This window comes from Mirounga leonina, unplaced genomic scaffold, assembly GCF_011800145.1.
Source record: "Mirounga leonina isolate KUSES-001 unplaced genomic scaffold, KU_Mleo_1.0 Mir_104, whole genome shotgun sequence".
NCBI lineage: Eukaryota > Metazoa > Chordata > Mammalia > Carnivora > Phocidae > Mirounga > Mirounga leonina.
Genome location: NW_023270231.1, coordinates 3,187,072 through 3,209,326, shown reverse-complemented (window position 1 = coordinate 3,209,326; position 22,255 = coordinate 3,187,072). Strand labels below are relative to the sequence as shown.

General features: G+C 37.6%; 1 protein-coding gene across 1 annotated transcript in view; it reads left to right on the top strand.

Moving 5' to 3' along the window:
• The first annotated feature begins 380 nt into the window (after nt 1-380).
• TIMD4 (T cell immunoglobulin and mucin domain containing 4) overlaps nt 381-22,255 on the top strand; it is a 61,588-nt gene continuing 39,713 nt past the window's right edge. Inside the window, exon 1 of the mRNA XM_035013057.1 lies at nt 381-711. The gene's annotated coding sequence lies outside the window, so the exon portion shown is untranslated. The remainder of the gene's footprint in view (nt 712-22,255) is intronic.

The window sequence follows — 22,255 nt, the reverse complement described above, 5'->3', positions numbered from 1 at the left end:
AATATCTGTGGCTGGATCCTTTTTTTCTATGTCCCTAAGTGTTAATGTGCCCCAGGACTCAACCTAGTAGCACTTGCTTCTTTTTTGACATCTATTCCCCATTTACTGGAGAGCCCCAAATCTCTATTACAGTCAGATTCTTTTTAGCTTCAGACCCAGTTGTGATAATTATATAATCAATGTTTTTTGAAGTGGAGTGTTGAGCAGATCACACACAATTTAGTAGCAGAAAATCCCTTTCCACAGATGATGAAATTGAGTTCAGAGACTGACACTTAGAAAGTTCTAGAAACAGGATGTGATTCCATCCGTTTTGATTCTAGAATTGTGCTGTCCAATAAGTTAGCTGCTAGCCATATATGGTTGTTTAAAATTTAAATTAATTTAAATTTAAAATTCAGTTTCTTGGGGTGCCTGGCTGGCTCAGTCGGAAGCGTATGTGACTCTTATCTTGGGCTTGTGAGTTCATGCCCCACATTGGGTGTAGAGCCTACTTAAAAAAAAAAAAAATCAGTTTCTTAGTCACACTAGCCACATTTCAGTTGCTCAATTGCCACATGTGGCTAGCAGCTTCCCTACTGGAAAGCACAGTATAAAACATTTCCATCATCACTGAATGTTCTATTGAATATTACTGCTCTAGAGACTTCCTCTAATCACATCTGGAAAAAGTACTTTCCTCAGTCTTCTTTCTCATTCTGCAATGAAGAGGTAACCCTTATTCAGTTTCTTGTATATCCCTCCAAACTTTCTCTAAACAAATGCAAATATAAATATTCATATAATACACATTTTGTTCTTTGTTGTGTGTTTTTTAAAACAGGATCAAATTATACATATTGTTCTGTAACTTGCTTTGTTACTTAAAATAGATCTTGGACCTACTTCCACATCAGATATTTTAAAACTGCCAAACTGTTTTCCAGAGCAGATGTGCCATTTACATTTTCACCAGCAATGGTGAGTTATCCAGTGTCTCTGGATACTTGTCAGTATTTGGTGGTGTCACCATGTTAAATTTTAGCTAATCTGATGGTTATGGTGGTATCTCATTATGGTCTTAATTTGTATTTCACTATTGACTAATGATGTTGAACATCTTATCATGTGCTTATTTGCCATCTGTATCTCCTCTTAAGTAAAATTTCAATTCATGTCTTTTGTTTATCTTGTGATTGCAATTTTTTGTTTTGTGTACTGTTGAGTTTTGAGAATTTTTCATACATTCTAGATACTAGTCTTTTGTTGGATATGTGGTTTGCAAATATATTCTCCTAGTCTGTAACTTATCTTATTTCCTCTTAACAGGATCTTTCACAGAGAAAATGTTTACAATTTTGAAATAGTCCAATTTATCAATTCTTCCTTATGTGAAGCATGCTTTTAGTGTCTAGTCTGAAAAGCCTTTGCTGAGCCTTAGATCCAGAAGATTTTTCTCCTATAATTTTTCCTAAACACTTAATAGTTTTATGTTTTATATTTAAATTCATGACCCATTTTAACGACTAATTTTTGTATAAGGTTTGAAGTTAGGTTGAGGTTCATTTTTTTTTTTTTTTTTTTGCCTATGGGTTTCAGTTGTTCTAGCACCATTTGTTGAAAAGGTATCTTTTCTCCATTGAATTGCATTCGTACCTTTGTCAAAAAATTTATTGGTCATATATATATGGGTTTATTTCTGGGTTCTGTTTTTTTGTATTGAGGTATAATTAACATTATATTATATTAATAATGACATTAATTTCAGATACACAATGTAATGGTTTGATATATGCATATATTGCAAAATGATCACCACAATAAATCTAGTTAACATCTGTCATCATACATAGTTACAAAATTTTCAAGGTTCTTTTAGCAGCTTTCAGGTATGCAATACAGTATTATGAGCCACACCATAAATTAATGTGGTCATATGATTTTTCAGTGGATTATATTGGTTGATGTTTTTTTGTTGTTGATCAGTCCTGTACCCTTGAAATAAATCCCATTTGGTCATAGTGTGTAATTCCATTTATATGTTGCTGAATTCTACTTTCTAATATTTTGTTAAAGATTTGTGTGTCTATATTCCTGAGGGATATTGGTACATAGTTTTCTTTTTTGTATGTCTTTGTCTGGTTTTGGTATCAGGGTAATACCGGCTTCATGAAATGAATTGGGAGTTTTCTCCTCTTCCATTTTCTTGAGAATATTGTGTAGAATTGATATTAATTCTTCTTTAAATGTTTGGTGAAATTCTCCAATGAAATCATCAGGCCTGGAGATTTCTTCTCTCTCTCTCTCTCTTTTTTTTTTTTAAGATTTACCTATGTATGAGAGAAAGAGAGTGAGAGAGAGAGAGAGAGCATGGAGGAAGGGGCAGAGGGAGAGGAAAGGAGAGAATCCTGAGCTGACGCCCCACTGAGCATGGAGCCTGATGTGGGGCTTGATCCCAGGACCCTGAGATCACGACCTGAGCTGAAACCAAGAGTCGGACACTTAGCTGACTGAGCCACACAGGTGCCCTGAGATTTCTTTTGGGGAAAGTTTTAAGTTATGAATTCAGTTTGCTTTAATACTTAGAGAGCTATTCAAATTATCTATTTCATATTGGGTGACTTGTGAAATTTGTGTTTCCCAAAGAATTGGTCCATTTTAAATAAGTTGTCAAATTTATCTGGGTAGAGTTGCTCTTAGTATTTCCTTATTATTTTTTTGCGGGGCCTTCAGTGGTTTCCTGTTTCTTTTGTGATATTGGTAGTTTGTGTCTTCTCTGTTTCTCTTTCCTTTTACATTTTTTTGGTCAGTCTTGCTAGAGGTTTGTCAATTTTACTGTTCTTTCAAAGAATCAGCTCTTTGTTTCATTGATTCCCATTATTGCTTTTCTGTTCTAAATTTCATAGATTTTTGCTCCTTTCTTTATTATTTTTTTCCTTCTTTTGGCTTAGGTTTCTTTTACTCATCTTTTTGCAAGTTCCTGGGGTAGAAGCTCAGATTACTGATTGAGATTTTTCTCCTTTCCTAATGTATGCCTTAGTGCTATAAATTTTCCTCTCCACGTTGCTTTAGCTGTGTCCCACAAGTTCCAGCATGATTTTTATTCAGCTCAGCATATTTTTTTTTACTTCCTCGAGAGATCGTCTTTGATTCATGGACTATTTAGAAGTGTGTCGTTTAGTTCCCAAGTGTTTGGAGATTTTCTTGGTAGCTTTCTGTTACTGATTTCTAGTTTGATTTCACTGTGGACAGAGAATATACTCCAGATGATTTCAATTTTTAAACATTTGTTGAAGTTTGTTTAATGACCCAAGATATTGTATATCTTGGTATATGTTCTGTGATAATTTGAAGAAAATGTGTATTCTGCTATTGAGGGGCATTTATAAAGGTTGATTAGATCCTGGTGGCTGTAGTGTTGTGGAATTCTTCTATATCATTGCTGATTTTATGTCCAGTTACTCTTTCAGTTATTGAGAGAGGAGTCTTGAGGTCTCCAACTATAATTGTGAATTTTTCTACTTCTTTTAGTTCTGTCAGTTTTTGCTTCACATATTTTGCAGCTCTGTTTCATGCATATACATTTAGGATTGCTATGTCTGGCTAGATGGGTCATTGTCCCTTCCTGCCTCTGGTAATATTTTTTCATCTGAAGTGTACTTTATATGATGGTAATATAACCACTCATGCTTTCTGAGATTAATGTTTATGTTAGTGTTTGCATGGTAGTATCTGTATTAGTTTGCTAGAACTGCCATAACAAAATACCATAGACTGGGTGGTTTAAAAAATAAATTTTTGGGGTGCCTGGGTGGTTCAGTCAGTTAAGCTTCTGCCTTCATGGCTCAGGTCATGATCCCAGGGTCCTGGGATTGAGCCCCATGTCAGTATCTCTGCTCAGTTGGAAGTCTGCTTCTCCCTCTCCCTCTGCCCCTCCCCCTGTTCATGCTTTCTCTCTCTCTCCTTCTCAAATAAATAAATAAAATCTTTAAAAATATATACATGTATATTTTCTCACAATTCTGGAAGGTAGAAGTCTGAGATCAAGGTATCAGCAGGTTTGGTTTTTTCTGAGGTCGCTTTGGCTTAGAGATGGCTGCTAAGTCTTACTGTGTCTTCACTTTGTCATCCCTCTATTTTTGTGTCCTATTCCCTCTTCTTATAGGGACACTAATCATATTGGCTTAGGATCAACCCCATGGCCCTTTTAACTTAGTTACCTCTTTAAAGGCCCTACTGCCAAATACTGTTACATTTTGCCTTACTGGAAGTTAATATATGAACATGAATTTGGAGGCAATACAATTCAGCCCATAATAGTATATTTCTATCTTTTTATTTTCAACCTGTTTATCTGTGTACATTTGAAGTGTAGACAGCTGATCATGCTTATAAACTGATCATGCTTTTTAATCCACTCTTCTAATCTCTCTTTTTATGTGAGGTATTTAGACCATTTTCATTTAATGAAATTATTGATACATTAAGACCTGAGTCTCCCATTTGATGTTTCATTTTTAAATTTATTCTGTTTTTCTTTCTCTTTTCTTTTTCTTGACTTCTTTTGGGTTACTTGAATTTTTTTTTAGAGTTCCAATCTGATTGATCTGTCATGTTTTTGAGTGTGTCTCTTTGTATAGATTTTTAGTGGTTTCTCTATGTATTGCATAATATATGCATAACTTGTCACAGTCTACTAGTGTCAATATTTTACCAGTTTGGATGAAGTATAGAAACTTAATCTCCGTTCACCTCCTCCCACTCATAATTGTTTTAAATAGTTCCTCTACATTAATTAAGAATTTCCTTCATCTGAGAATGTTTTTTTTAATTTTATTTATTTTTTTATTTTTTAAGATTTTATTTATTTATTTGAGAGAGAGAGAATGAGAGACAGAGAGCACGAGAGGGAGGAGGGTCAGAGGGAGAAGCAGACTCCCCGCCGAGCAGGGAGCCCGATGTGGGACTCGGTCCCGGGACTCCAGGATCATGACCTGAGCCAAAGGCAGTCACTTAACCAACTGAGCCACCCAGGCACCCTATTTTTTATTTTATTTTATTTTATTTTTAAAAGATTTTATTTATTTATTTCAGAGAGAGAGAATGAGAGAGAGCACGAGAGGGGGGAGGGGCAGAGGGAGAAGCAGACTCCCTGCGGAGCAGGGAGCCTGATGCGGGACTTGATCCTGGGACTCCAGGATCATGTCCTGAGTGGAAGGCAGTCGCTTAACCAACTGAGCCACCCAGGTGCCCTGAGAATGTTTTTATTTCCCCTTTGTTCCTGAAGGTATTTTTGCCAGATATAGAATTCATGTTTGACAGTTCTTTTCTTTATCACTTGAAAATGTGTCACTTCCTTTGACCTCTATGGTATCAAATGAGGAATCCACTGTCACTCAAATTAGTGTTTCCTCCCAAAGCAATGAGTCATTTCTCTCTTCTGCTTTTAAGATTTTTTTCTTTGTCTTTAACTTCAGATATGTGACTATGATTTTTCTTGGTGTGGAATGATTTTTTGATTTCTCTTATTTGAGGTTTTCTCAGCTCCTTGAATATATGTTTCTTTCTTGCCTAGTTGAAAAGTTTCTAGCCATTATTTCTCCTCATTATTTCACTTCCACTCTTTCTATCCTCTCCTTCTGGACCTCCAATGATATGAATGTTAACTCTTTTGTTTTAATAGCTCAGGTTGCTAAGACTCTGGGTTTGTCTTTTGTTGTTGTTGCTGTTTTTGTCTTTTTTCTCTCTGTCACTCAGATTGGGTAAATTCTATTAATCTGTCCTCAAGTTCTCTGCTTTTCTCCTCTATTACCTCCACTCTAGTATTGAGCCCATCTGTCAAGCTCTCATTTCAGTTATTGTATTTATTGTATTTTTCAGTTCCATGATCGCCATTTGCTTCATCTTTGTGTATGTGTGTGTGTGTGTGTGTATGTATATGTATATATACTGGCCCATATTTGAATTTCCTGATTTCCCCAAAGTGTCTGTTCATAATTGACTCATCCAAAGTAGTATCCCAACAAGACCTATAGAATGTATTTTGTTTTTTTGTCTTTTAGTTTCTTCTCATCTCAAATAGTGACTACTCCCTTTTGTCCATGCCATTGACTTGTTGAAAAACTAGATGAATTGTTCTTTGAAATGTCCCACCTTGCGGACTTTTCAAATTGTTTCATTTCCTGTAAACTGGAAGTTACACTAAGTGCTTGGTTAGATCCAATTTCAATATTTTTGTGAAAAATACTTCATAAGAGGTGTTATTAAAGTGCTGTTTCTAACAGTGAAACACTGAGGGGAAGAACTTAACTATCTAGTAAAGGAGACTTATTTAAATAAATTATGACATACCCATAGTGGGCAATCAATCCTGAAGACATTAAAAAATATGCAGTAAAAAGAGCATTTAAATAAAAATTTGAGAATATGGAGCATGTTCATATTGCAAGAAATGAAAAAAGCTGATCACCAAAGCTAAGATATGCCCTGTGTGATTATGAATGGCAGGATCTACATCACAACACTATCGATTAGTGGTGGCATCAATAAGCTATTTGTCCTGTTTTTCCTTTGTAGGAAATAAAGAAAAGAGAGATACATAATGATCATTCATTATTTGGTGATAATACTAATATAAAACCAGTGGATGTCATCTTATAATAAATATTTTAAATACTAATAAAAATAATAAAATTTTAAAAATTAAAAACTTAAATAAATAATTTAAATTTGCACCCCAGAAATAAAATGCTATAAAGTGGGTATAAACTGTGGCTTCCTGCAGGTCCTCCAGTGCTTCCAGAGTGAAGCCAAGCAACACATGCCTGGCTTCAGGATCCTCTTACATCAGGAGCCCAGAACCTGGGAAAGAAGGGAGACAAGACAAATTAGAAACAAAATGTAAATGTCCCCCAGTTTAACAAGTAGGGTTGTTAGCTGCTCCTTTTCAACCCAGAGATTCAGGGAGCCTTCAGCACATGAATGCCCCACCCCGTGACTGAGACACACTGGGCAGTCACCCTAGGCACAGTCCAGGCTGTGTCATGTGGGCACCCCTCCCCCATGCCCACGGTAAGGGGCACCAGAGGACAGCCAGGCCACAGCTGTGAAGGGAGGACCTGACTTTGGAGGCCTCACCATTTCCTCTCTGGGCTCCTTCTCCTTGTATCCCCCCGACCTTTCACACTTCTTATTTCCAGAAATCTTCCTCCTCCCAGATTCCCTCACCAGACCCACATTGGTTCTTACTGTATATGTATTCTGCAGAAAGCTTCTCTTTGAGGCAGAGTAGGGTGGTGACCAGGTGTCCAGGCTCCAAGCACGTGGAAGCATCTGGCTCATCCCACTTGCTAGCATGAGTCTTCAAGCAAGTAATTCACAGCTCTGAGTCCGTTTCTCTAAAGTGTGATTAGAAATGGAGAATGTGAGCGTGACGGTTTTCCAAATATGTGACATCCAATGGCAGTTTTGGAGGTTTCCAATGGCAGGTTTTGGAGTTGAAACTGAGGATGTTTTTTCTCCTCTCTACTTTCCAACTAAGTATTTAGCAGAGAAAAGAATTAAAATAATTTAAAGGATATATATTTTTCCCCTGAACTGTTATGGAAAATTTAACACTGCTGAAAAGAAAAAGGAACAGACAACAATTATTCTTTTTTCTCTTTGCTTACACCCACTCCCCCATTTATCAAAGGGAAATTGTCATTAGCTGAATATATTCCAAGGTAGTTTCTTTGTGCTTTTTTTAGTTTTAAGAGAAATAAACTTAAGAAAAATCCCTTACATTTCCATAGGGCTTTACATTTTACAATGTATTTTTACATACTTGGCTGGATAGTGTTTCCCCTTAAGTTCTGCTCTGTGCTTTTAAAAGCAGCTAAATGAAGGTATAATTTACATATAATAAAATTCACTCATTTTAACCATATATCCTATTGGCAAATATGTACGTTTATGTAACCACCACCACATTCAAGATACAGAGCTTTCCATCACTCCAGCGAGTTCCCATGGACCTCTTCACAGGCAGTCCCCTCCCTTCCTCTCCAGCCCCAAGCAACTACTGATCTGTTTCCTTATCTCTACAGTTTTGCCTTGTTTTAGAATCTCATACAGATGACACAGTATATAGTCTTTTGTGTGTAGATTTTTCACCTAACCTCATGTTTTTGAGTTTCATCGATGTTGTTGTATGTATCGGTAGTTTCCTCTTTTTTATTGCCGACTAGCATTTTGTTTTGCGAACATTCCAGTTTTTGATTACTGGGAATATTACAGGCACTTATGTACTTGTGTAGACAGATTTTTATTTCTCTTGGGTAAATACCTAAGAGTGGAATTACTGTGTCTTTGGCAAGTGTACGTTTAACTTAGTGCTAATTTTTTGCAGGAAGATGTTTTGCAGGAAGATTTGATGCATAACAAAAACTCTGTACCAGAGGAAGGCAACTTTTCCTACCTTACAGATAAGAAATTAAGGCACAAGGAAAGTTCGGTGCTTTACTCAAACTTCTCTGCCATTAAACTTTGGACTTGCTAAGACTAAGACATAGATATCTGGCGTTCATTGCCTTTTCATTTTTTATGTTTTCTTTCTCTTTGGATCTTTTGTTTTAATGTGAGAATATAAATTAATTGTTACACAGAATTTAAAAATATAGATACGTAAAGAAAAAGGAGCCCAAAATTGCCTGTTTCCTCTGCTCAGAGGGGACCATTGTTCATGATTTTTATATCATTGTGCAGGCTTCTATATGTGTGTGTGTTTTTTTTCCTACAAAGACAGTTAAGATTGTATGTAATCTTTTGTGTCTTGATTACCACATTCAATCATGAAGATCATTTTCCTCACTTCTATCCTGAAGATCTTTTCACAACAATAAATATACACCTCCAATATTCTTTTCAGAGGTGGCTGAATCTTTATATTGATGATGCAGTATGAATTTTTATATTGATGGCACATGGCAATTGGTTACATTCAATTTTGTGCTATTATTAGCAATAATCTCTTATTCATTTTTAAGAATGTATTTGTATCTCCACCTATTTGCAAAATGTACTTTTGCATTTTGAGATGAATTGTTTGATTTTCAGATTTGCCGTTCTTCAAAAGCATGACTTTGATTTCTTTCCAAGTTACCCTAGAGATGTTGGTGAGGGGACTGGGCTCGCTGTGGAAATGAGAAACAGAACACATCTGAGTGAAGAAATAGCTGTTATGTAAGACACTCAGGTGGTAGGTTTTGTACGTTGTCTCAAATATTTTTTTTGAATATGAAAAAAATCCCTCCTACCTCACAAAAGAGGAACTTGGAGTAAAAATTTGGCAGCAAAGAGTCTGAGAAGAACGTTTTCTTTAACAATGCAACTCCAGAAGTTTCACTTCTCCCACTTCGTCTTCTCTGCCCAAGTGAGAAAAACCTTTAAAATGCATGGAGCCAGTTGAAAAGAGCTTCAACTTTTTGAGGAACCTCCATACTGTTTTCCAGAGCTACCATACAACCCAGCAATTGCACTACTGGGTATTTACCCCAAAGATACAAATGTAGGGATCCGAAGGGGTACGTGCACCCCGATGTTTATAGCAGCAATGTCCACAATAGCCAAACTGTGGAAAGAGCCAAGATGTCCATCAACAGATGAATGGATAAAGAAGATGTGATATATATACAATGGAATATTATGCAGCCATCAAAAAACTCTGAAATCTTGCCATTTGCAATGACGTGGATGGAACTAGAGGGTATTATGCTAAGTGAAATAAGTCAATCAGAGAAAGACATGTATCATATGACCTCACTGATATGAGGAATTCTTAATCTCAGGAAACAAACTGAGGGTTGCTGGAGTGGTAGGGGGTGGGAGGGATGGGGTGGCTGGATGATAGACATTGGGGAGGGTATATGCTATGGTGAGCACTGTGAATTTTGTAAGACTGATGAATCACAGACCTGTACCTCTGAAACAAATAATACATTATATGTTAAAAAAAAAAAAAGATAGCAGGAAGGGAAAAATGAAGGGGGGGGATATTGGAGGGGGAGATGAACCATGAGAGACTATGGACTTTGAGAAACAAACTGAGGGTTCTAGAGGGGTGTGGGTGGGGGGATGGGTTAGCCTGGTGATGGGTATTAAAGAGGGCACGTTCTGCATGGAGCACTGGGTGTTATAGCAAACAATGAATCATGGAACGCTACACCAAAAACTAATGATGTAATGTATGGTGACTAACATAACATAATAAAAAAAAAAGAGAGAAAAAAAAAGAAAAGAGCTTCAATATTAGAGTGGGGGTAGAGCTGATGGCAGGGAAGGGCCAATTCAGTAATCCACCAAAATGACAGTGATAAAAATAATCCAGTTCCTCTTTAAAAGCAGCCAGTCCCAAATTGTCTCTGTTCAGTCACATAAACTACACTTACTCCCCTTGAGTTCCCATAGAGAATAATTCTTCTCAAAATTCTCTTTGCCAGAGAAAACGGTAGAAGGGGAGAGGCAGTAGAGGAGATTAATTCACACTTAAAATTATTTTTCCACTCCCAATGCTTCATTTTCTAAAGGAATATTTTCAGAAACTTGAGGTAGAAGGAAGTTTAGATATCATTTAGTTCGGTCTCCTCATTTTATAGATGGGGAAGTAGGTGGAGAATATAATGTTTAGATTTCATTTTGATCTTGTTTTCTTTTCCTTTGAAGGTCTAGTCCTTCAATTTTGGGCTTCTGTAAGTCTTTTTGAAAAGAGTTGTTTCCCTACTAACTCCTTGATCACCATGACTGGACTGGGTTTTCTAACATAAAAATATTTTCTTTCTTTAGGGGATGTGGTTTAAACCTCTCAGGACTATTTCAATTCAAGAAATGATCTGTTCAACTTCCTTCACTTAATCCATTACATTTTTCTCTATCTTTAACCTTTCTTGTTTCCTTCCTTCCTTCCTGTTTTAGAGGAAAAAATAGCATTTTTCCTACAAAGGCAAACTTTTCATATTACTCTTTTTCCCTCTTTTTGTTTCATAAATTTTTTAAAAAAGTAATCCATGTTAATTGAATACAAAGTAGAAAGTAGCTGTCAACAGCAATCTCTATCTCAGCAATAATTGTCTGGAAAATATAAAAATAAGGCATAAATGACATTAGCAAGAAAAAGCATACAGTATGTAGTAATTAAAGATGCACAAGACCTTTTATTTAATTAATTAATTAATTAATTAATTAATTAATTTATTTATTTATTTTTTAGATTTTTTTATTTATTTGCGAGAGAGAATGAGGGACAGAGAGCATGAGAGGGAAGAGGGTTAGAGGGAGAAGCAGACTCCCTGCTGAGCAGGGAGCCCGATGCGGAACTCGATCCCGGGACTCCAGGATCATGACCCCAGCCGAAGGCAGTCGCTTGACCAACTGAGCCACCCACGTGCCCAGACCTTTTTTTTTTTTTTAAAGATTTTATTTATTTATTTATTAGGGAGCAAGAGAGAGAGAAACAGCATGAGAGACGAGAGGGTCAGAGGGAGAAGCAGGCTCCCCGCTGAGCCGGGAGCCCGATGTGGGACTCGATCCCAGGACTCTGGGATCATGACCTGAGCCGAAGGCAGTCGCTTAACCAATTGAGCCACCCAGGTGCCCTGCACAAGACCTTTATGAAAAAAAAATGAAAACTCTATTAAGGAACACAAGACAACCTGATGTGCTAAGTTAATGAACGGAATGATTTAACATTTGTAAAGATATCAATTCTTTTTTAAAAAATCAGGTCATTTAAGCCAATTCCAATAAAAATTCAACAGGGTCTTTTTTTTCAAGTTTTATTGAGATATAACTGACATAAGATTGTATTAGTTTTAGGTTTACAACATGATAAGCTGGTATGTGTATATATTGCAAAATGATGACCATAATAAGTTTTGTCAACATCCATCACCTCATGTAGCTACAATTTTTTTCTTTTGATGAGAACTTTTAAGATCTACTCTTTCAGCAATTTTCAGGTATACAGTACAGTATTAGTAGCTTCAGTGACCATGCTGTACATTATATCCCAGAACTTATTTATCTTATAACCGGAAGTTTGTGCCTTCTGACTACCTTCACTGCGCCCTCCCCATCCTCTTAACGGGATCTTTTTAAGCACTCAACAATTGATTCTAGAATTTTCATGGAAGTATAAAATAAAAAATAGCAAATAATAATAATAAATAAAAATAAAACTGAAGTAATGGGAGTGATCAAAACCACTCCTCTTAATATTAAATCCTGTTACCAAGCCATCATATTAAATAATGTGATAAGGGCACAAGAACAAGAACACCAACAAAAAGCCCAAATGCAACAGAATAAATAACAAAGAACACACACATATTCACATATATTTATCTGCCTAATATTCTACATGGCATACGATAGAGATAGCATCACCAACCAGTGAAGAAAGGCTGGAGTTTTAGGAGAAAGTAATAAGAAAACTAGCTTATTACGTAGAAAAAATAAAGTTAGATTTCTACCTCATATCATATATAATGGAGATCCAGAGGGAGACCAGTTAGAGACCAATTGCAAAACCAAACTATAAAATTAGTGGTAAAGCTATACACAAATATTGTAGTAATCTTGGAGTGGAAAAAAACCCTCAAATAAAAGTCCCCCTAAGTAGAAGTCATAAAGATAAAGCTTGATATATTTTAGTAAATCATTATTAAGGATTTCAGTTGAGTGAAGTATTCAATGGACAAAATTGGTAGAGGGATGATGGAGCAGAAAAAATTGCTTTTAATGTTTAGAGATGACGTTACACACACACACACACACACACACACACACTAGAAAAATAGGCAAAGATAAGAGAATTCTGTTCACTAAAGGAGAAACATAAACAGTTAACCAGTATGTGAAGAGATGACTAAACTCATAGTAGTAAAAGAAATCTAAAGAGAACAAAGTAGCTCATTACATTCATCAGCTTGGCAAAAATTATAAAGAGGGATATGGTTATTCTCCCCTTGCTGAAGCCAGCTGCTTCTGAGCAGGGCCCAGAGCCACCCAGATGTTTGCCTGGATGTGCAAATCTTGGTTCTTTAGCTCAGGTTATGGGAGGTTCAGAATTTGTTTCTGTTGTGGAGGAGAAAAAGTCTCCCTTTGTTGGTGGCACCTTTGTTTTTCTCCAGATTTCCATTTTATTTCTTCTGGTTAGACCATTAATAAATGACTCTCTAGTATGGATCTGTGACCTGCTTTAAAAAAAAAAAGAAAAAAAAAGGAGGGATATTGTTAGCAAGGATGTGGGGAAACAAACAAGACTCTCATGCACAACTGGTAGGAGTAAAACTGGTCAGGTGTTTTAGAGAGAGATTTGGCAGTACTTATGAAAATTAAGTGTGTGGCTAGCCTATGGTTTAACAATCCCTTTCCTGGATATCTACCCCTAAGAAATCCTTTCTCTGGTCCATGTAGGGATATGTAAGAGATTGTTCATTGAAATATTTTTTTTTTGTGTGTGTGTGTGTGTGTGTTAGTGAAGAGTTGGAGGCAAACTAGGTAGTCATCATTAAGAGAATATATGAGTATAACAGGGGATATACCTACAAGGGTATATTCACCAATTAGAAACTATAAGATTAATGTACATATAGTAACACAGATCTTAAGAACATAGGGTTAAGTAAAAAAAAAAAAAAGAGAGAGAAGCAGAATGAGATCTATAGCAAGATGTTTTGTAAAAAATAACATACAAAGCATTACTCTGCATCTTTCAAGGATACTTACATATGCAGTGACATTTATTCAGTACATTAAAGAAAGGCTGGCATAGTTATGCAGATATCAGAGAAAATAGGAGGAGGTACAACAGACCATGAAGATGTTTTGTCTTAAACTGTATGTTGAACTCCACTCTGCACCTGTGAAGCAACACACACGCTCACTCACACAAAGAGAATTTATTCATTGAACAAATACTTATTGAGCATCTGCTGGAAATGAAAGAAAACATCCCACCCAGATCTCACCATATAGAAATAACCACTCTTGACATTTTGTACACCAGTGCTCCCCGCGCCCCCCATCTCCTTCTTCTATTTCTGAATCTTTGACTAACAAAAATTAAACTCTTCTCCAGAAACACATTTCCCCCTTTGAATGGTATCTTTTCCAATGCTATAAAACCTGCTTTTTGCCCATCCTAAAAATAACCCATTCTCTGGACCACCATCATTTATCTTTCGGTTTCTTGTGTCAAGACAACATCCTCAAATAGATAACCAAACTTACCTTCACATCCACTTCTCAATGTAGAATGATTACTTATTTCTTCCACCCTTCTCTTAGAGCTGTTTTCTCAAGGACAACCAATGGTTTCTTAATTTTCATCAAGTGGTCTTTTCTCTGCTTAAATAATCATTTATTGGGGACACACTTTGATACATAGTATGACATGAGGTGCCAGCACAAGAAGATTCTAGTACAGTCCCTGTGTTCTGGGAGATCTAACACTCCATTTAGAAAGTACATCTGGACATGGATAACCTTACTACGATGTTCTAATTACAGAGATAAGGTGTGCCCAACTTGCCACCAAAGCTCAAGTGAGACCTTTGAATTCAGGAAGACTTTTTGTAGAAGATTCAGTCTGACTGTTGAAAGATGAACCAGTTATGTAAAATTAAGGAAGCCTAGACATGTAGGTCTCAAACCTAGCTGCACATTTGAGCTTAAAAAAATATTAATGTCTAGGTTCCACTTAAGACCAATAAAATTGCAATGTTTGGGGTAGAACTTGGGCTTATTTTTCAGAAGTTTCTGTGGGGCACCTGGGTGGCTAAGTCAGTTAAGTGTCTGCCTATGGCTCAGGGCATTTTCCCAGGGTCCTGGGATCGAGCCCCATGTTGGGCTCCCTACTCAGTAGGGACTCTGCTTCTCCCTTTCCCTCTGCTTCTCCCCCTGCTGCCCCCCGGCTCATGCTCTCTTGCTCTCACTTTCTCAAATAAATAAATAAAAAAATAGGGGCGCCTGGGTGGCTTAGTCATTGGGCGTCTGCCTTCGGCTCAGGTCATGGTCCCAGGGCCCTAGGATTGAGCCCCGCATCGGGCTCCCTGCTTTGTGGGAAGCCTGCTTCTCCCTCTCCCACTCCCCCTGCTTGTGTTCCCTCTCTCGCTGTGTCTCTCTCTGCCAAATAAATAAATAAAATCTTAAAAAAATATATTTAAAAAATATTTATTTATTTATTTATTTATTTACTTAAGAAAAGTTTCTCTTGTGATTTTAAGTGTAGCCAAATCTGAGAACCACAGATCTAGACTGATACAGGAACAAGAGCAAAGCTACAGAGGATTAAATGGTAGCCATGCAGCTAGTAAGTGTCAGAGCCTCTGATTGTGGACTGTCTCACTTGAATGTTTTTTACCACTCCTCATTGCTGTTTCCATAGAGCTCAGGTGATATTAGGATATGTTATATGATGCTGCAGTTAAACAAATAATTTACTGGTTTAGAACAATAAAAATTTGTTTTTGTTTTTGTTGGCTTTCAGTGAATGTCATTGGGGGAGGGGTTCCTGCTTAATGTCATTCTCACTCAGGGGCCCAGGATTGTGGAACTTACACTATTTAGAGCCAGTTGCTCTGTCAGGGGGAAGGGAAAACAGTGAATTGTATGCAAATTCATATAGACTCCCACCTACAAATGACTCATGACACTTCTGCCCACAGGCACTGGCCAAATCAAGTGATGTGGCCATATCTAACATCCTGAGAGTGGGCATGCTACTCCACCATAGGCCTGGAAGATAACTGAAATATCTGTAGCAAAAACTATCACTAAGCTATATGAAATCAACTTGAACTCAACTGTCCAAAGCCGCCAGTTATTTTTATCTGAGGTTCCGCAATATAATGTGACCTGGAAATAATGATTTCTTTATATTTGAGCCAACTAGGATAGCCCCAGGGAAATTGAATGATGTACTTTTTCTTTTTTTACATCTAATTCTTCCACTTTCAATTTCTTAATCCAAGTTTTGGTTTTATCAGAAAAACAAGAGTTGGGTTTCCAGGATTTCAGCACTTTCCATATTATTCAGATAGAAACTCTCTTTTATCTTTAGAGGGTAAAATCCATGTAACAATGACTTCTTGAACCAGTCAGAACATGTATCCACCCAGGCACCATTTCTCCTTTTCTATTTGTGAGGATGACTTCAAAGGCCAATTGACTTATGCCAGCTTCCTCCTATCTTTGTTTCCATAGCTTATAAATCAAACCAATATCTTCCTAATTCTTTATGATTCCAAGTACTTTGGAATGGTCTCATTTAATCCCCAAATCAACTTTATGGTGAAAAGATTATTCAATCCTATTTTACAGATGAAGAAATTGAGATTCAGAGAGGTAAGACAAAGTTCTCATGGAGATTTCTGAAATATTTGCATCTCCGGACAGCCACCCTAGTCTTCTTTCTTCTTTGTTATTAGTTTATCCCTTTAATGAGTCAAAATAGTAATTAATTAATTCATTCCTTCATTCACTCAACAAGAACTAGCTATATGTCAGATGCCTGGCATGGGTCCAGCTGCAAGGTGTGTGTATACATGGTCCCTTGTCCGGGAGGAATGCTCTGTTAAAAAAGATACTGTCTGTTGCTCAACGAACAGCCTTTCCTTCTCTTAATATCCTTCTTTAATTTTTTCAGGAAACCAGAATATTCCATCTCTTGATCTCAGAGACCCCAGGTCCCTACCCCAAGCTCAGCACATGGACCTAATTGTTCTAAACCAGTCATAAATATGTCATAGGATGGATTTGAGAGTTGACTGGTGGCCTCATTCTAGATAATAAGTTATTAGGGGAAATTTGCTTAGAAGGGCTTCCCTTCCCAAATAAAAGTCAAGGAATAATGATGTAAAAGCCTCTATGATTCTCCTTTCCCCTTCCCAAAGATGAATTTGATGTTTGGAAGTATATCAGTCGTCCTGTGATCATGTTGTGACAAACCAACCTGGGCCCAAGTCCTTGATGATATTTTTTAATCCCTGGGTTACCTGCATCCAGACTTCTTGTTATGAGAGGGGAAAAAAAAAATACCCTAAATGCTAAGGCTTCTGTTAATTGGATTTTCTGTTACTCACAGTTGAATGGATTCCCAAGTGATTCAATGGACTATTTTGGTGACCAACTCATATGCACATTCTTATTTGTATTAGAGTTCTTATTTATTGCCTGTCTACCTCAGCCACTTCTGAGGGACTATACCTCATTCATAGCTCCCATTTCCCAAATTGCAAATGGGATGATTGAGTTCTGCACAGGATCTTTCTCCCCATGGACAAGGCTGATCCTAGGGTAGCCAACTACTGATCTGCCAACGAACTATAGCTTGGGCCTACCATGGAAAATGAGAACTGGAGGGACTGGAGTTCTCTTTCAGAAATCTGGAATTTAGAATTGAGAGAATGAGTCAGTGAGCTCAGAGAGCTGAGTTGAGGGTCACAGAGAGGATTTGGGGATGGAATATTTGATACAGACCATGAGCGAGTTGAAATCATGAGGAAGCTAGTCATGGGGAGAAGTTCAGAGAGAGGCAGAGATACCCAAGAGAAGAGTAGAGCAAGTGATGCCTTGGAGATTCCTGATGGGGTACTGATTCCGGGCCATGTGTGCCCGTGTCATGAGTCAGCTCTTCTTTGGGGCAACATTAGTGAACCTCTGTTCTTGTCCTCAAATAAGCTCTAACATACTAGAGAATAACAGCTATATTTTAAGTTAAATTTTACATATCTTCTAATCCCTCTTTCCTTGTACGTGTAGTGCAAAAGATAATTTTTTTTACAGATGTGTTGAGATAATATGTGAACAACACCTAGCACAGTGCTTAACACATAGCCGCAATTTCGTGACTATTAATTCCTTTCTATTTTCCCTAACAACTGGGGCTACACAGAAGTAGAATGGACTACTTGGAAGGAAGTATGCAAGCAGAAGTGTGACCACATATATCAAGCTTTGTATCGATGGGTAAATTAGTGATCCTTTACTTGCCTTTTTTTCCCCTAAGATTCCAAGATTCCATGGTTCTCCATGTCTCTGACTGAACCAACTTCTCCAAGTAAACCAGTCTATTTTCTTTGCCTTGTATCAATCCCCACAAGGGAATGGGTTAAAATGAATGGTTATACCTAAGGCATATGGCTACCCTACTATATGCCAGACTGGATCCATATAGATTGAAAAAGGGTTGGTTCCACAGAGGAAGGGATGCAGAGCAGGTAACTACAAGATATGTCCACTATAATAGGTCATTCTGTCTTTTGTGTTCTTCTAACTCTCCCTGAATAATACTACTTGAATAATAACTATTTGTTGGGGGTTCACTATTTGCATGGCACTCTGCTAAATGCTTCCCATAGACCATCTCATTTAGTGCTCACAGCAATCCAAGATGTAGGTACTACTATCTCCATTTTATAGAAGGGTAATTAAGCACAGAGACATTGAGTAATTTGCTTATAACCACACAGCTGGTATGTGGTCAAGATGGAACCCAGGTAGTGTGATTTCTCATTCCACAGGAAATCACAAAAAATAAAGAAGCTGATGCAGGGGTCATAGAGTGAGAGGAAGCTTGCTAAATGGACTCCCATGGTTGATAATAAGCAAGGGAGGCTACTCTTCTACCCCCAGTAAAAGAACTCAGAAAATAGCTCCCTCCCAGGTTGAAGTCATTTCCTGACCTAAGTCTTAACCTGCCAAAGCTGGAGGAGATATAGAGATCTTACAACTAGTTAGTTCTAGGCACATTTTGATGAAAATGCTCCCAATTGTGGAATTCTTTATTTTATGGGTTTACTGACAAGCTCAGTAATCATCCATAGAAGATGGATTCCTCTTTGCCCTCAGACAGTGCCCTCCTTCATGTGGCTTATCAGGCCCTTCATGATCTGCCCCTGGTCTGTGTTCCAGCCTTCTCACAAGGCCCTTCCATTTCTTCCCTCCTGATTTGACATCCAGCCAAAGAGAAATTTACACACACACACACACACACACACATCATAATCCTCAGATCACTACATTGTCTCAGTGTTGGTCTACACATAGCCCTGTTTTTCTTCTTCTTCTTTTTTAAAGATTTTATTTATTTATATTTGCGAGAGAGAGAGAGAGAATGAGTTGGGGGGAGGGGCAGAGGGATAAGCAGACTCCCCACCAAGCCGGGAACCCAATGCGGGACTCGATCCCAGGATCCTGGGGTCATGACCTGAGCCGAAGGCAGCCGATTAACCAACTGAGCCACCCCGGCAACCCACATAGCACTGTTTTATTCTGTTTCTTCATTTGCTTGTGTGTGTGTGTGTGTGTGTGTGAACATTTAAGTTCCACATTTACTTTTTTTTAAGAGGGAGAGAGGGAGGGGGAGGGGCAGGGGGAGTAGGGAGAGAGAGAATCTTAAGCAGGCTCCACGCCCAGTGCAGGGCCCACTTTGGGGCTCAATCTCACAACCCTGAGATGGTTGTGAGAAATCTAGAGTCAGATGCTTAACTGACTGGGCCCTCCAGGCACCCCAGTTCCACATTTATTTTAAATACTATAATAAAGACCTGTGAAGCTGAAATTCTTTGGTTAGTCCAAAATACCTCACTGTTACCACCACTGAGATTTTACACTCTCTTTACTCTGCCTGAAATTCTTTCCATGACATCCCAACCCTCTCCATTGTCCTTGAGGTCTATATTTAAAAAGTGTCCTTGATTCTCTTCTCCCATCTTCAAGACTGGGCTAGGAATCTTCTCTCAACACTCCCATACTGTTTGTTCTGTCCTTTCCCTATCAAAACATGCTATATTGTCTGTTAACTTGCTTGTCTCCCACTAGGAGGCACTAGCCTGTGAGTTATTGAGGACAAGAATGACTGGTCTAATATTCCTGTCTTAGTGTTTAGCACAGTGCATGGCACATAGCATGAATTCAATATGTAGTTCAAAGGTTGGTGAACTCTTTGTATTAAGACCAGATAGTAAATATCTTTGGCTTTGTGGACCATGCAGTGTCTGTTGCATTTACTTAACTCTGCCATTGTAGTGTGAAAGCAGCCATAGACCATATGTAAACATATGGGTATGGCTGTGTTGCAATAAAACTTTATTTACAAAGATGGGTGGTGGGCTGGATCTGGTCCATAGGCCACAGTTTGCTGATCCCTGCTATATCTGATGAAGAAATGAATGAATAAAAATGAATGAGTGGGATTACATTTAACTTCATTTATCAGAAAGGAAATATTGTTTAACATAAAAAACTTTTTATTAGAAAACCTGGATTCTATTTCCTTCATATGACTTAACAGTCTTTTATCTTCTCTGGCCTCCAATAGCCTTATCTTTAAATAGTAATTTAAATAATACCTCTTTTGCTTAAAATTTGAAACTGTCAGGTCCTTATGAGTAGGATCTATGCCTTATTTGTCTTTATCCCCAGAGCCTAGCAGAATTCCCACATGCCTAAAGTATAATAGATTGACAAGCCACTTGCTGAATGATTGAAAGGTTAGGGTGAAGCAGGTACCTGGGCCAGATAATTGTGTAAACTCTTATATATTGGAAAAACTTTAGTCATTCAGCTGAATTACCACTATATAGAAGTCTTTCTAGGTTTAAGAACATGGGGTCTTTTGATTCCAAATGACTGAAGACCCTACACAAATTGGTTTAAACTCAAAAGGAAATTTATCGGCACATTGATGTGTCTTGTTTCAGGGGTTCAAACTTTGTCAAGGACCTAGGATTCTCTATTTCTCCACTTACCTTCTGCCTGATTGGTTCTCTCATCAGGCAGTCTTCACCCATTGGTGACATAATGGATATCTTTGGATTCAGGCTCATATCCTCACAGCTGAAAAATCTGTGAAAAATAGGGAGTGTTCCTACCTCTCAAAAGTTCCAGGAAATGTGTCAAGATTATGTATCCTTGACTTTATTTGGATCAACTGTTCATCCTTGATCTAAACAGCATGGCCATGAATGAAATCAATGCCATCTAAACTGCACTTACTGAGAATGAGGGAGGACTGGCTCTCCAGACACAAACCTCCATATGCAGAGGAAGATGGCAAAGACATGAATTACCAAAAACTGCTATGGCCCTCTCTCAAGAATAATATGCTTTAATACAGTAATACAAATTGAGCATCCAATATTAGGATGTTTGTGAATTCCCTAAAGACTGTCCAGGGACCTTAACTTAGGAAGAGAAGATAACCAAGCTTAGTCTCAGTCTCTCTTTCCAGTGTGTGACCCTTTCCAGGTACTAAATTAACATTTGCATTTCTAAAATAAAAGAATATGTGCACTAGGAAAATCTTTGTTTTAGAATAGCTTTAGATTTACAGAAAAATGATGAAGATAGAATAGAGAGTTCTCATACACCTTAAACCCAGTTTCCCCTATTGTTAACATTTTACGCTGTGGAAATGGTGTATTTGTAATAATTAATAAACCGATATTAATACATTATTATTAACCAAAGTCCAAAATTTCCTTTGTTTTCACCTACTAGCCTTTTTCCCTTCCAGGGGCCTATCTAGGATACCACATTACATTTGGTTGTCACATCTCCTTAGGTTCCTCTGAGCTGTTCACATTTTTTCAGACTTTCCTTGTTTTATATGATTGTGATGGTTTTGAGAAGTATTTGTCAAATATTTTGTAGAATGTGACTCAGTTTGGTTGTGTTTGATGTTTTTCCCATGATTATACTAGGATTATATTTCTTGGGAGGAAGACTTTACCACAGAGGTAAAGTGCCATTTACACCACATATCAAGGGTGCAAACCATCATCGTGGCTTCTCTCTTGATGCTGACCTTGATCATGTGCTCGAGGTAGCGTTTGCCAGATCTCTCCACTCTAAATGTAATCTTTGTTCTCTCTGTCTTTGCTGGATGTTTTGGGAGAAAGTCACTGTGTCCAGCCCACACTTAAGGAGTGGGAGTTACGTTCCACCTTCCCTTTAAGGGTAAGTCTCTACATAAATTATTCGGAATTCTTTTGGACAGAAGATTAGTCCTCCTCTCCCTCACTTATTTATTGATTCAATCACTGTATCAGTATAGACATCTATTTTATACTTTGGGTTATAATCCAGTACTAGTTTGTTTTTTTGCTCAGGTTGTTCCAGCTTTGGTCATTGAGAGCTCTTTTAGTTGTTTCCGGTGTCCCATTAACAATTGCACCATTGTGGGTTCTATCTATCTATCTATCTATCTATCTATCTATCTATCTATCTATCTATC